General features: G+C 40.6%; 1 long non-coding RNA gene across 1 annotated transcript; it reads left to right on the top strand.

Annotated features, from left to right (window-relative positions):
• The first annotated feature begins 7,453 nt into the window (after window positions 1-7,453).
• Window positions 7,454-14,165, top strand: LOC109196762 (uncharacterized). The gene is made up of 3 exons (XR_002058129.2): window positions 7,454-10,005; window positions 10,198-10,480; window positions 10,645-14,165. It is a non-coding gene; the product is annotated as an uncharacterized LOC109196762 (long non-coding RNA).
• The last annotated feature ends 1,829 nt before the right edge of the window (window positions 14,166-15,994 follow it).

The following is a 15,994-nucleotide window of genomic DNA, read 5'->3' as shown; positions in this document are numbered from 1 at the left end:
ATAAAATTATTCCTCAAAAATACAACTTGCCTAATAATTCTGCACTCCCTGTAATAAACCTTCACCAGTCTTCACCTACCTGCGAGTCCTGCGTTTGGGTTCCTTCTTCCTCGCCTCCACACAAAACCTGACAGTATCTCAATCGGATTGAGGTCAGGACTTTGACTAGCCCACTCTTCATTTTGTTTTTCATAAGCTATTCAGAGGTGTTTGGGATCATTGTGCTTCTGCAGAACCCAAATACACTTCATCTTCAGGTCATGAACAGATGGCCGGACATTCTCGTTCAGGATGTTTTGCTCGACACCAGAATTCATGGTTCCATTCCTGGTGCTGAGGCAGCAAAACAACCCCAGACCAACACACTACCACCACCATATTTTACTGTTGGTATGATGTTCCTTTTCTGAAATGCTGTATTATTTTTACGCCAGATGTAATGGGACATACACACTTTCCAAGTTCAACTTTTTTCTCTTCAGTCCACAGAGTATTTCCCCAAAAGTCATAGAAAACATCAAAAATAGAAGAAATTGATCTTTTCTCCCTCAATAGTAAACACATTCATTTAGAAACTATCCATCCATCCATCTTCTTCCGCTTATCCAGAGCCAGGTCGCGGGGGCAGCAGCCCAAGCAGAGAAGCCCAGACCTCCCTCCCCCCAGCCACCTCCTCCAGCTTATCCGGGGGAACACCAAGGCGTTCCCAGGCCAGCCGAGAGATACCATCCCTTCAGCGTGTCCTGGGTCTGCCCCGGGGCCTCCTCCCGGTGGGACATGCCCGGAAAACCTCACCCAGGAGGCGCCCAGGAGGCATCCTTGTCAGACGCCCGAACCACCTCAACTGGCTCCTTTCGATGTGGAGGAGCAGTGGCTCTACTCTGAGCCCCTCCCGAATGGCCGAACTTCTCACCCTAGCGCTAGGGGAGGGGCCACCCACCCACCCACCACTTCACTCAGCTGCGAACTGTTCCAAGGAGAGCTGGAGGCCATCACCTGATGAAGCCAACAGAACCACATCATCTGCAAAAAGCAGAGATGAGATCCTGAGACCACCCAAGTGAAAGTCTTCCGCCACTTGGCTATGCCTAGAAATTCTGTCCATAAAAATTATGAACAGAATCGGTAACAAAGGGCAGCCCTGGTGGAGCTCATCGCCAACCAGGAACGAGTCCGACTTATTGCCGGCTATGCGGACCAAGCTCTTGCAACGGTTGTATAAGGACTGAATGGCCCGTAGCAATGGGCCAGACACCCCATACTCCCGGAGCACCCCCCACTGGACCCCCACGAGGGACACCGTCGAATGCCTTCTCCAAGTCCACAAAACACATGTAGACTGGTTGGGCAAACACCCATGTGCCCTCAAGTATCCTTGAGAGGATAAAGAGCTAATGCAGTGTTCCACGACCAGGACGAAAACCGCATTTTTCCTCCTGTATCCGAGGTTTAGAAACTACAGATTGCATATTTAAAATTGTCTGATGGTCTGCAACAGTGTGAAAAACACACAAAAAAATAGGAAACTCTTTTTTACGCCACTGTATCTTATACTGGGCCTTTAGCTCATAGCCATAAATGAAATGAGCATATTACGGTCTTTGGAATCTCTGGTGCTTGAAGCAGCTGGAAATCTGGGCTTTTGGTGATTACGTTCACATATGCTGAACTCATTATTTGAAACTTTGCCTATGTTTAATGCAAGCATGCACAATTATATCTGTATATATTTTTACGACAGAATATCTAGAAAAGCATAGGTCCACTTTAAATAAAACCACGACAAAGGGAAAGAGGTTTGAAAATGGTACTACAGCACTCTTAGCTAAAAAATTTCCCCAACAGTTATCGCCCATCTCATTGTTACACTTCACACCTGGACAGGGAACTGTATTCAGCATTTCAAAAATGAAATTGTAATAATGAATAATGTAATACCTATATACCTGTACACAGCTCTTTCAATGCAAGCCTGAATATACAATAATAAATGTTGAGGTTGTGTGAAGCGGTCCCAGGGTCTCCACTCAAGCAAGAAATTGATTCCATACAGTAAGTTTATCTATTTCTAATGCATTTCCAACTACATCAAAGCATGTTAAGGCTGCTGATGAATTCACTCAGACAGCATTTGAATAATGAGATTGTAGAGTTATTCCAAAGCCCTAACATTCTTTTCTTGGATAGATTACATGCATATTGTCATCAGCAAACTCTGCTAGTTTTTGGAGGCAAATATGAAATTGCATTCTGATGGATAATCCTTATTTTGTGAACTGTTATTTATCTGCAATAATGAGTGGATGCTAGTTTGAAGCATAGACTTTATTGAAAAGATAGAAGGAGCTACCACACATGTCACAGATCGTTTAGCAAAGTCCTGTTGCTAGCATCTTCAGTGTTGCCATCTTATGCTTTTGAAAGAACATATCAGGAGAATGGGATCGATCTGACTGTGTGATCCAATGAGCAGCAAAAGAAAAACATAGCTTGGTCTGATGAGTCTTGATTTCTGAATTTGGCATAAACAACATGAAAGCATGGATCATTTTTACCCTGTAACAACAGTTGAGGCTCCTGGTGGTGATGGTGTAGATGGATGTTGCACACTTTGGGTCCTTTAATACCAAATGACCATCGTAAAACATCACAGCCTACCTGAGTATTATTGCTAGCCATGGGACATGGTTAGCAATAGAGTTGGATGTCTCGAGACCGGTCTTGGTTTCGAGACCACTTTTACGTGGTGTTGGTCTTGTCTTGGTCTCGACGGACTTTGGTCTTGGTCTTGTCTTGGTCTCGGATCCCTCTGTGTTGTCTTGGTCTCGCTGTCTCGGTCTTGCTGTCTCAGATCGACATAGTGGTCGGGAGATTTGGAGTCAACAGTATCCATGACACACAACATAACGTTCGACAATGTGTCATGCGCAAAAGCATCAGCTCTAAGAGCCGTGCTTAGAGAGTGCTTTGTAGTGAATCACAAGAGTCGACTCCCATTAAGCAAGAGCCGGCTCCTCACTTAATTTCCTTTCACTGCTCAGCTCTCACACAGTGGCACACAGTGGCTCAGCTATGCTCAAATCCCTCCATATTGTGGCATATTATTATTTTGCCTTTCATGCCCTTCAAACACAACTAAATGCAACCCGTTAGATTGAGCAGTAAGCCAGATCAGTAAGTTACAGAAATGTCAGCGACTTCGTCTGTCATAAAGTTTGCGTTCATAGAGCACAAAGAGTTAAGAGTTCGGTAAATGCAAAAAAGAAGCATTCGGCAAAATGCAGATTTTGCAAAGTCTCCTTGACCGAGACAGCCGGGACTACCTCAACCTTCACCAGGCACCTGGAGCACAAACACCCTCGAAGGTAAGCTAGCCAGTTGCCATCTATCCATCTTCAAACTCTTCTACCTACCTACCTTTCCAACCTCAGATGACCAGTTCATGTTTATGTTGCTATTTATAATGTGTTCTTCACGCGGTATAAATTATTTAGGGACAGACTTTTTGCAACCGTCTCTACAGACTTAACTTTTCTTGTGAAGATTGTAACTAACGTTACATGCTAAGTACAGGTAGCTAGCTCTAGCAGTGGCTATCAGCTACTTAAACAGTTTTCACTAACTTTAGTTATTTTGGCGAATTCATTGAGCAGAAATATATCGAAACCATTTCAGTGAGCACTTTAAGGGCTGGTATGGTGTGGTTTGTTATCGACTTTAATGGGCATATTTATGTGGTTGCTGACTCGTAAGGAAGGACAGGCGTTTGAGTGTCCCTATAACATTGCTAGGCTAACAGCGGCATTCTCGACAGTGAAGCCCAGTTCAGAGCGGTCTATGGCTCTGGTCCAGATAGCACGGATGGCAAAACTGAGTCCTGAAGTTCTAAAATTGAACTTAAGGATCTTTGACTATGACTATCTGTTACGGCCCCTGGCCTCAGGTGGCCCCGCCTTCCTCTATGGAAATCAAAGCGTTCCAGGACTCACGGGTGATTGGCTGGCCAGGGACCTATTCGGGGATGTGCCAACTCGCACTACGGTGCTAGAGCATGATATTGGTGTCCAGGGAGCTAAACCTATTAAGCAGCATCCTTATCGAGCCAGCCCCCATAAACGCTTGCTCATGAGACAGGAGGCTGACTATTTGCTGCAACATAGCTTAGCGAAGCCCAGTCAAAGCCCCTGGAGCTCACCTTGTATAGTGGAGTCTAAGCCAGATGGCTCGCCCCGTTTTATTACAGACTTCCGGAAGGTGAACTCTGTGACTATGGCTGACTCACATCCTCTCCCAAGAATTGAGGATTGTGTGGACAGTATTGGGACTGCTCAGTATGTCACTAAATTACATCTTCTTAAAGGTTACTGGCAGGTCGATTTAACTGAACGTGCCTCCAACATCTCTGCCTTTGTAACACCTGATGATTTTCTACAGTACACAGTCATGGCATTCGGCATGTGTAACGCTCCTGCCACCTTCCAGAGGCTGGTAAATAAAGTCCTCCGTGGCCTGTCCAACTGCAATGCCTACCTAGATGATCTAGTAATTTATACAGAAACATGGCAAGATCATTTGGAAACTCTACGTCAGGTATTTCACCGTTTGGCTCAAGCTACTCTAACTCTCAACTTAGCTAAGTGTGAGTTTGCCAAAGCTACAGTGACGTACTTGGGCAGGGAGGTGGGACGTGGACAGGTCCGGCCCATTGATGCCAAAGTGGCAGTGATTAAAGAGTTCCCCACACCTAGCACCAGGCGTGAGTTGCGTAGGTTCCTAGGGATGGTGGGTTACTACAGAAACTTTTGTAAAAATTTCTCTTCTGTGGTCAAGCCACTGACTGACCTACTCACCCCAAAGGTTGAGTTTCTATGGTCAAGTGACTGTCAAGATACCTTTGAGAGTGCGAAAGCCCTCCTCTGCCACACTCCTGTGTTAGCTGCACCTGATTTGACGCGACCATTCAAACTTGAGGTTGATGCCAGTGCTGTCGGGGCTGGGGCAGTGCTGTTGCAAGAAGACTTGCAGGGTTTGGACCACCCCGTTTGTTACTTTTCCCACAAGTTTAATAAAAATTAGTTAAACTACTCCACCATTGAAAAGGAGACCCTGGCTTTGTTGTTGGCTCTTCACCACTTTCACGTATACCTGGGGTCCAGCATGTTACCGCTTGTTCTCTACACTGACCATAACCCACTCGTGTTCCTTGCTCGCATGTTTAATCATAACCAGTGCCTTATGCGCTGGGCTCTGTTGCTGCAGGAATACAACTTAAGTATTCACCACAAAAAGGGGTCTGAAAATGTTTTGGCTGATGGTCTGTCCTGGTTGTAAACATGTTTTGTGGTGTTTGTTCTTTGTTTTGTTCACACTCTGTAATGTTCAGCAGGTCAAGAGGTGAATGTCTTTCTTGCTTCACCCACTCGCTGCAACACGTAATCAATGATGGGATGAAAGAGGTAAAGGCAATAGCTAGGGCCATTGCCAAAGCCAGCAAGTTTACAACCCTGCTGCACTGCAGTAGTAACCACAGAGACTTGTTTGAGGCACACTTTGGCTCCAATAAGTCCATCCCAGCAGCAAACAACACCCGCTGGAATAGCACCTACAGACAGTTAAAGGCTCTGATCACACTTGACCACAGGGCCATCACTGAAATGTGCAGCAATACAGAGAATTTAATGTTTTCAGCCCAAGAGTGGGCTCAGCTGAAAGACCTTTGTGCTTTGCTTGAGCCTTTTTCTGAGGCAACAGACCTTACAGAAGATGATCATCAGGTGACTATTACCATGGTGGTTCCCACTGTTCTGGACTTGAAGAATCATCTTATAAAGATGGAAGTGCAAATGCCCCAGGTCGTAACTATAGTCAGGGCACTGAAAAGATCCTTAGAGAAACGGTTCTCTGGAATTTTCAGGCAGATTTGCATGGACGAAAAGGATCCAGAAGAGCCATTTAGCCATCGGATCTACTTCCTTGCCACCATGCTCGACCCCCCAGTTTGGACTGACCTGGGTAGATTTAGATGTCCAAAATGGTGAAACCGGACCAGCACTAAAGAGGTTCAGAGATGACCTTAAAAAGTCATTAATAGGTAGCTGTATAATAATAATTATTTATTGTTATTGTTGTTGTTGCACTTATTATCACTGTCTTTGGTTTTATAGAATCATTAGAAGCATCTTGTCTAATCCTGTCTTTGTGTGTGTGTGTGTGTTTGTGTGTGTGTGTGTGTGTGTGTGTGTGTGTGTGTGTGTGTGCGCGCGCACCCTTTTCCAGACCTTTTGATCACAGAGGTAGACAGAGATGCACCTGCAGCACCAACAGAAGAAGACACCGAATTATCGGACAGTGACTCAGTGCCACCCCCAAAACAACGTCTTCTTTCATGCTACAAGGCATTGCAACGCAGCACAAGCCAGGACTCGAGCACTGATGCACAAATAAGCAAGTACCTAGACAGCATAAATGACTGTGACTGTGATGCACTCACCTTTTGGTCAAAAAACAAAGAGTGTTTCCCCAGTCTACACAGTGTTGCCTTGAAGGTCCTCTCTGTCCCTGCCTCTTCTGCGTCTGATGTTAAATAACATCTGCATATCACTTTGTGTTGACAGGCCTAATCCTTTTAGGGAAGTTGATATCATACAGTGTAATTTGGCTAGTACTACTACAATGGGACATGATGCAATTTCAAGTTTATAATCTTCAGTTTGATGTTACAATTTTATCTATATATAAAGTATAACTGAAATCAGTTACATATTTCCCATTCTTTAGTTGGGAAATTCTTTAGTTGGAGGTGTTCGCTGTTTTGTCAGATGACTTTGGGGCCAGTCAGTACCGTCATGTCAGTCCTCAACAGCACACAAAAGTTAAAATCTTTTTGGTCTTGGTCTTGGTCTCATCTCGACTTTGTCTTGGTCTTGACTCGGTTGGTCTTGGTCTTGGTCTTGTCTTGGTCTCGATACCCTCTGGTCTTGGTATTGTCTTGGTCTTGGTTTAGGCGGCCTTGACTACAAGTTTAGTTAGCAATCATCAGTAGATGCCATTGGAAGATGGGTACACCACAATGTACCCATCTTCCATTGACTGCTTCTAGCAGATAAAGTGCTATGTCACAAAGCTCAGATAAACTCAAACTGGTCTTTAGCATGACTCAACTACAGCACCTTTGTAATGTGGTGAAATGGAAAATTCACATCATGAGTTTGCAGTTGCTATCACGTCAATATGAATCAACATCTCTGAGCAATATTTCCTGGACCTTTTTAATTCTGTGCATTGAAAAATTAAGAAAGCTCTAAAGCAGGGGTCTCCAACTCCAGGCCACGAGGGCTGGTGTCCTGCAGGTTTTAGATATAACCATGGGTCAACACACGTGAGTCACATGATTAGTTCGTTACCAGGCCTCTGGAGAACTTCAGGACATGTTGAGGAGGTAATTTAGCCATTTGAATCAGCTGTGGTGGACCAAGGACACATCTAAAACCTGCAGGACACTGGCCCTCGAGACCTGGAGTTGGAGTCCCCTGCTCTAAAGGCAAAAGAAGTCCACACTTGTACGTGTTACTAATGAAGTTGATAGTAGTTTTCAGTGTATTTAGGACATGCATAGAATCCACAGTCAAATCTGATTTTAGAAAAGCAATGTTTAAACAGTTTGATTAAGTTACTTCTATTACCTTCTTTGCTATTTTCCACCAGAAACAGACTAAGAATCAGAATACTTTATTAATTCCTAAAGAAATTAGGGATTAACCAAAGATTTCAATCTGAGATTTTCTCATGTCACTCTCTTATAACGTCTTTGTGTAAAATCTTAATCAGAAAAGCTGAAAATGTAGTTTTCCAAATACATTCATTACCAGACTAAACAATGTCTGGTGTAACCAGCATGTGAAGGGTGAAGAAATTTGTATCATAACAGATAATTATGTGATTTTTTGACCAGAGAAAACAAAGGCAGAGTGGAACAAACTCTTTTCCTTAACAGTTTTGACTTCGGCAGTAACAAGTGACATGTATGGCAAAGGCAATTAGGATACCTGATCTCAATTCTGCTAATAAAGACTGTCTGCAGAGAGTATTTAGACTTCAGTGGGATTAGGCAGATCTTTGTCATGTAGATCTCTGGAATGCCCCTGGTGTCCAAGATAAAATGAAGACAAATCCTTAGTAGAGGAAGGAGAACAAAACAGAGGGAAGGGAGTGGAGGACAGAGAGCTCTCAGTTAATGACAGGGCTACTCTGCATCACTGCACTGACTAATGAGCACTCCAACAAGGGTGAACTTAAAGACCAGTCTGTGAGCGTGCACATGTGTGTAAATGGTGTAGCCATACGCATGTGTCGTACAGAGCATACAGCGTTATTTAAAGAAGATACTTACAAGGGGAAATGAAGGAAGAGAGAAAGAAAACAAGAGAAGGAAGGAGAGCGAGAGAGAGAGTAAATCTCTGAGCTTGAGATCCACCTTGCGTGACAGAGGAGGAAGCTCTTAATAATTCACATGATATTGATTTAGTTACCTTGCTTCCTACTTCACTCCCACGCTCTGGGAGAGGAAGCCCACCTGTAGGTTCTTGCTTTCCCTGGCACATAATGCAAATACAAAGAGGCTGCAATCAGAACAAATATGACAATTCTTGAAAATGCACCTGCCGCCATACCATCAAGAAAGATGTGGAAGGGTCATCATTAAGGTGATGATAATTATACATAACTTGATAGTGATGATTTCACATCATAAGGTTAAAAAAAAGCATTTAATGGAATCTTTGAATGGGAAAATGTGAAATATGCATATTTGCACTGTAAAATCTCAACTTTAAACCAAATTCATCTGATTAAATATTCTTCATGAACATTCATCCTGCCTTATAATTCAAATGTAACCACTGCTAAATTTGTTGGCCTTTTCCTTACACCAGACTACAGTTTAAGGAGGAATTAAAAAGGTATCATTTGCCTCTAGTATTAACAGCTCCTTATTTCATCCACTCCTTAATCACACAGGAAGAGGGATCAGGCCTGATTTTTTTTCTCTGTCTTATATATAACACAAATGAAACAGCCTGTGGAGTCTTGTCTCCTGAGCTTTATCATCACCTAGTGGACGTGCTGGGTAAGACATTAGTTGTGGCAGAAAAAGGCCTTTTCAACACTTAAAATAGGATTATTTGGCATGGATAAATGAAGCACTGCAGGTCACTGTAAGTCACTGTCAGGGTGGGGCTGGTGGTGGGTAAAGAGGATACTATACAGCAGATTATTAGAATACTACACTGAACAGTTAACTGTTCAATTAATTCTGTATAGCAGAGCACCAGAGTCTTACAGTTTTTCTCAGTTGCTTTGGTGCATTTCTCACAACAGAATTAAACTTTGCACAATAGTTAGTTCAACCTCCACAACATGTAGTCGTTTTGGCACAACCTTGTGGTGGTTTCATGTTCATTTCGTCCAAAGGCAAATGCCTTTGGACATGAAGCAGTTGAGTAAGTACAAATATCTAAAGAATGGTCACTTTTGACTTGCTATTCATCACTATCTCCTTGCTTTTATCATGAATGTCACAATTATTTATACTTGTACCGGCTGAATAGTCATTGTCCATACAACTAATAGTCTTCATTTCATTGCTTGTGTCAGTGCACTCAAAATTGTTGAACATCTTGTCAAACAATTTGTACACCCATTTTGAAAACCCTATTTTTAAGGAGTTTCCATGAAAATCTCCATAAATTACTTTTCTCAGGTGAACCTTATCTCACACTAATGAAAATTGGTGTGTGTTACTCTTACTTGCAACCAATGAAAAGCCTCTTCTACCCAGTCACAGGTGAATCACGTTACAGTATCCCCTACTCTACAAGTATATATATAATGTAAACCAACAGACAGGATTGGCATGAGGTGCATACTGAATCTACAAAACTGCAGAACATGGAACGGCAGCCTTGTGGAAGAGGGGTGAGGATCGGTGGAGGACGAGGACAAAACCAGGTAAGATAGATCTTTACATATAGACGTACTGTAACTGAAGCGCAGACTTGGCCCAGGTGTGGCATAGTGTGCTGTGGTACAATACAGTAATGCTGTAAAGAAAGGAGTTTTGAATGATAGTCCTGTAACAATTACTGTAAGCATGTTTGCGCTTATTTATGTTTGTGTTTTTTTCATTTGCATCTCGAAAAGGACTGCCAGACAACCTAGAAGAGGTGGAAGAGGTCCACTTTTGACTCCGCAGCAAGAGGAAAGAATTTGTGCAATGGTGGCTGCAAACAACGCTTTGAGACTGAGAGAAATACAAAGAACTGTCGTAGAAGATGACACCATCTTCGGAAATATTTAGTCAATATCAATTTCCACCATAGACAGAGTCCTCAGACGGAATGAAATGTCCATGAAGCAATTGTACAAAGTACCATTTGAACGGAACAGTGATCGAGTGAAGGAGCTCCGTCACCAGTATGTACAGGTAAAACATGTTTGCATATGTACCTCTGTTTACTGTAAAAGTTTAGGCCATGTACTGCACGTACATTTATGCATGTTACTGTAATCCTATTTACAATTTACACTGTACAATCTGTTGTGCCAAATGCACCATTACAGACTTTTTTATTCTCATCCTTTGTATAGCGTATCCTGGAATTGGAGGCCAGGGAACCCCTGCACATGTTTGTATATCTTGACGAAGCGGGATTCAATCTCGCAAAAGGCAGACGGCGTGGACGAAATCACATTGGAGAAAGAGCCACCATTGATGTCCCAGCCCAACGAGGAGGAAATGTTACAATGTGTGCAGCAATCTCAGGAAATGGCGTTCACACCCATATTCCTCATATTGGTGCATACAATACACAACACCTGTTGGCTTTTCTGGATGCTCTTTATAGGGACCTAATCCCACAAAATGAAAGGGATGATCCTGGTGACAGTCGGACAATGTATGTAGTGGTTTGGGATAATGTTAGCCTCCATCACTCTGCTGTAGTCAGGCAGTGGTTTGCAGCACACGACAGGATACTTATAGAGTTTCTTCCTCACACTCCATTCCTAAATCCAATTGAGGAGTTTTTCTCTTCCTGGAGGTGGAAGGTATATGACAGGCATCCACATACCCAAATGACCCTGCTAGCAGCTATGGATGCAGCTTGTGATGACATCACAGCAGAGTCCTGCAGAGGGTGGATTCGACACTCCAGAAGATACTTTCTCCGATGCATCGATAGAGCTGACATTCGCTGTGATGTTGATGCAAATATGTGGGCAGACAGACGGGAGCGTCTAGATATCAATGATTGATATGCAGCAGTGTCTGTTTTTCAGTTGTTGTTGGTTTTTTTTTTTTTTTTTTTTTTTTTTTTTTGTTGTTGTTGTTTCATAACTACTGCAGTAAGGTTTACTGTCTAAGTGAGTCTGTTTGCTGTAAAATGTTTGATTTACTGTATTTCCCCAGTTGCACAATGCTGTGCACAGTTTCAATTGAATATTATCAAGAGTGCATATGAAGTGTCTTGAGTTTCCTTTACAATTTATGGTTTTCAACATGCCATGCATGCTGTCCAGACTTGACATGTCATTGGGAAGCACCTACAAAGAAATCCGTCACAATGAGAACATGTTCAAACCATTTGATTTTGTGACCAAAGGTGCTGGTGTACTGACTTGTAATTGTGACAGCCCAGACACTTTGACATAAGTACTTGCTTTTGATGAATATATTATCTGTTTTGATTAAGGGACTTGCTTTTTGAAGCATTGACTACTTATTTTGAGCAACTGACTTGCTTTTGAACAACTGACTTTTCTTTTTGATGAAGTGACTCACTTTTGCAAGTTATCCACCATGTTTTGCAGTTTGCACTAATTGTTTTGTGAAGAGCCTTAGTAGTGGTGCAGAGATCAATTCTGTTGTGAGAAATGCACCAAAGTAACTGAGAAAAACTGTTAAAAAAAAAAAAAAAGAAGCATCTGGAGATGAGTTAATGTCAAGTTGGGAATTACAGGTTATCTTTTTTAGGAGGAGATAAATGCATATAAAGCCTGGTTTTAAAAATTGTTTATAAACATATAGATGCTGGTAGCGCCCCGCTCCCCCAAAAAAAGAGTCACCAGAAAGCTCCAAGCTCCATGCTCTAAAAAGAAAGAAACAAAGCCAAGAAAAAAGAAAACAACTGACAGTGATGGTTTGATGGGCTTTATATCAAATAAATGTAGGACGTTTTAAAAACAAGTACTAAAATCATAAATTTTTCTCAGTGAACAAGTTTAACAAATGTAATTTATTCATCCAAAATTTGCATGACTTTATAGGAAGATCATCACATGGATTTTCTTTACATAATGTACACTAATATATCCTAAACATAGTTATACTGTCTTATCATATTACTCCAAAATATTCCAAATTAAAACTGTTTAAACTCAAACTCTTTTCACATTAACAACAAGGATCTGGAAAAATCCTTGTTTTACGTTTGCTCTGTGGGGGAAATGATGACTGCTTGGTTACTGAAAGTAGTTTTGTGATCAATTCATTCACTATTTATTGCACCCATAATATTAAATATAATGTTTTCTGTATTTATGAGCCAATAAGTAAATGAAGGTGTTAAATGTGTTACTTTAGCGCAGCTTTTATTCTCATAGCAGGAAAAGCAGATAGACAGACAGACTGACAGATAAAGTTAAGGTGTGTATTTAATTTTCTGCCACTCATATGTTTATGTATTCACAGCTTCAAAAACATGAAAATGAATGTAAGTTAAAAAGCACCTTAAACTAAATACCAACTTAAATATGAAATCATTTGATAATATTTTGTTCCCAACAATCACAAACAGATTAAAGCTGATCTTCACTTATCCAATATATGAAAGGAAATAACATGAAGGTAAATCACAATAACAATAATCATTTTAATAATGTGATTGCACAGTTGATGCAAAAAAATATTAATTTCTTACATGGCACTTCATCAATCCTCTTCTACATTTTGAATGTCATCTTAATATCTGTGTTACTTGATGTTTTGTTTTTTTTCTCTAAAGTACAGTAATGTTCTTACATCAACAAGTCAGTCTGGGTTTAAAACCTTGACTTACTTACATGACTTGTGATGTCACAACTAGCCTGGAGCCAATTGCAATCCAATGTGCAACTGTCACATAACTGATGTCAAAACTGGAACATATAAACATGTTTAAAAAAACACTGAAATCCACCTATAAACTCCTTTTAAGTATGCTGCATTTGGTGATATGAATTATATTCATAATTCAATGTGCCTGAATTATGAATGTCTAAATTTATCCACTAGACAGTGTCATGAAGAAGAAACTGAAAAAATAGCTATATGATGCTATTATCAAATGGATTTTGCCAAATGATTCAAAGCGCAAGGTGGTAACAGAAATATAGCCAAAAAGTATATATAAATAATGAAAAATAATGTAAATACAGATAATTGTAAGTGTGAAAAATCTCAGTTTACTTCTCATAATTGAGTGTCAATTAAATAAGAAGTAGTGTACATGTTAGTAACAGGGAATTACAAATTTTTGCATTTATTTTAAATGTATAATGCTGTTAGTATGTTTAAAACAATGCGAGGAAATCATTTCAACAATGCATAGAACATTAATTTCATTTATTTCCATTTTTTAATTAAAATTCTGATGGAAATCAAATGATTTCATTTGTTAAAATATTTATTTTTTGGAACAAATTAATAAAAATAAAAACAAAAACAGATGGAATCATTAATGGCGTGGATTGACCATTTATATAAAAACACTGCCACCTACTGGCACAGAACACTATGAGCAACGCCATGTAATTCATATTTACTTGCAGCTTACATAACATACGTACGGGATCCAAGACCCATCCTGGTCCATTTTAGGATAGGAATCTGTTTGTTAAAGATGAATATTTACTGAAAGAAGCAAATGTTAAGACATGAGTTGTAGTGTTGTGCTAATATTAGATGAAATATGTTTGTTCTGACATGGTTTTACATGCCTTTGATGTATTCAGTGTTTCCTGCACTGTTCTATGCTCTGTTCTATTTTTGCTTTTATCAACACATTTCATCATTTCCCATGATTCATGACTATGTCGATCATTTTAAACTGAGACAATCGGTGCAAAAAAGAAAAGGTGCATTTTTCTGTGATATGCAGGATATAACAGACTGTGGCAGTCCTACAGTGGGTTAAAATTTCTGCTGTACTCTGCATAACTAGCAGCTATAATTCAATTAAAAAGGAAGCTTGTCCATTCTAGATTTTACCCTAGTAGAGTACACAATATCAATATTAAAAAAACGAAAATATGAAACTGAAAATGTGTGATTAATATCCCATTGATAGTTTGTATAGATTTTCCAATTTGTACAATAGAAAGCAGGAGTTAAACCTGCAAACCTGAACCTAAGTACATTAAGTTGTTCAACTACTGAAATGTCTTCCCTAAAGGTTTTTCTCATTAACTATAGCCTCATTACGAGATTTCCAAGGAAACCCAAACAACACCACATGGCCAGCCAGAGAACAGATTGGGTTGCCTTTCACCAGCTGCTCCAGTACAGTTCCTGCTCCATTTACTTGAAAGTGACTCCTGCTACCTCAGGTCAGCTGAAAGAAATTATTCTTGTGTGAGTCTGACTGACAGGTAAGCTCTGTGTGTCTTTGAATCGAGCCGTCTCTGAAAATAGAGATGCTACAAAGTGTGGTACAATAAGTATTCTTCCTGAGATCATTACGCCGCTGGTGTTTAGATATAATCCAGAGGTATTGGTGTCAGTAAACCTATAGCCCATATAAGGTTGAACTACGTGAGGAGACTTGAATGGAGAAGAGCGTGTTGATCCTGCGGCACACAGGACAGTTCGTGTAATATTAACATTTCTCTTACTTTCAGTCTTAGCAATCAGCTAAGATAGTAAGCTATTTGCCAATCATCAGACGAAATTATTATTGAGCCAGGTGCTGTTCTTGGGAGTTTCAGACCAAAAGTTACCTCAAACAGTGAATTTAGATTGGAATTTGTAGGCTAAAAAAAATGGACAATTTAGCTGCATGAGGGTGTACTTTGATGTCTGAAAAAAATGTTGGCATCAGCCAAAATATCAGCAGGGATTTTTATCAATTTTTATCAAATCTGTGCAAATTATTTCCACATCATTTACTGTATATGGAAAATGAGCTGGTTCTTAAATAGTGCTTCTGTACTCTGAGCACTTTACACAACTTGCTTCATTCACCTGAGCACTTTTTTTAATAAGCACTTTCTATCAAACATTCATACTCCAATGGATACATCTGAGATGGAGCACAGGCTTTCTACCTTGCCCAATGATGTTAGGTATGCAGACTGGAGCAGACGGGAATTGAACCACCAACCTTCCAGATATTAAGCGCCCTGCTCTACTACCTGGAAACAGCCACCCCACAGCTGCAGCCACCCCATCACAGCATCCAGGGCCTGTATCTTTACCATACATTTGACTACATATAGGTACTCTAGGTGCAGTAAATGATTAAATGCTACTCATTGCAATATACTGATCATTCACTGATAAGATTTAACATACTGTGTTAGAGGCTGAGATGAGATGAACATGGTCTTTGATGATCATCTATGTCCAGTTGAGAATGAATGTGTACACTCGTGTAATTAAAATAGATGAACTTAAATCAATCAGTTCTGTTTCTCTTCTTTGCTTTGGCAGAGGGCAGTAATAAAAACTAGACAGCGAAAATTTCTGAAGAAATTTGAAGTGTGCCCATGCTACTGCCAATCAGTGTAGTTTGCCTTTCATAGTCTAAGGAGCTTGCAAAGAAAAGCGTCTGGACTTCTTTAAGTTGCTTGAAGATGTTTCACCTCTCATCCGAGAAGCTTCTTCAGTTCTAAGGTCAAATGGCCGAGAGTCCCAGATTTAAACCCAGTGGGAGTTTCCCCCCAAAGAGGGACAAAAGGACCC

Source organism: Oreochromis niloticus, linkage group LG23 (assembly GCF_001858045.2).
Source record: "Oreochromis niloticus isolate F11D_XX linkage group LG23, O_niloticus_UMD_NMBU, whole genome shotgun sequence".
Classification (NCBI taxonomy): Eukaryota; Metazoa; Chordata; class Actinopteri; order Cichliformes; family Cichlidae; genus Oreochromis; species Oreochromis niloticus.
The sequence above is the reverse complement of the archived record's forward strand: the minus strand, read 5'-3'. Positions and strand labels throughout refer to the sequence as shown.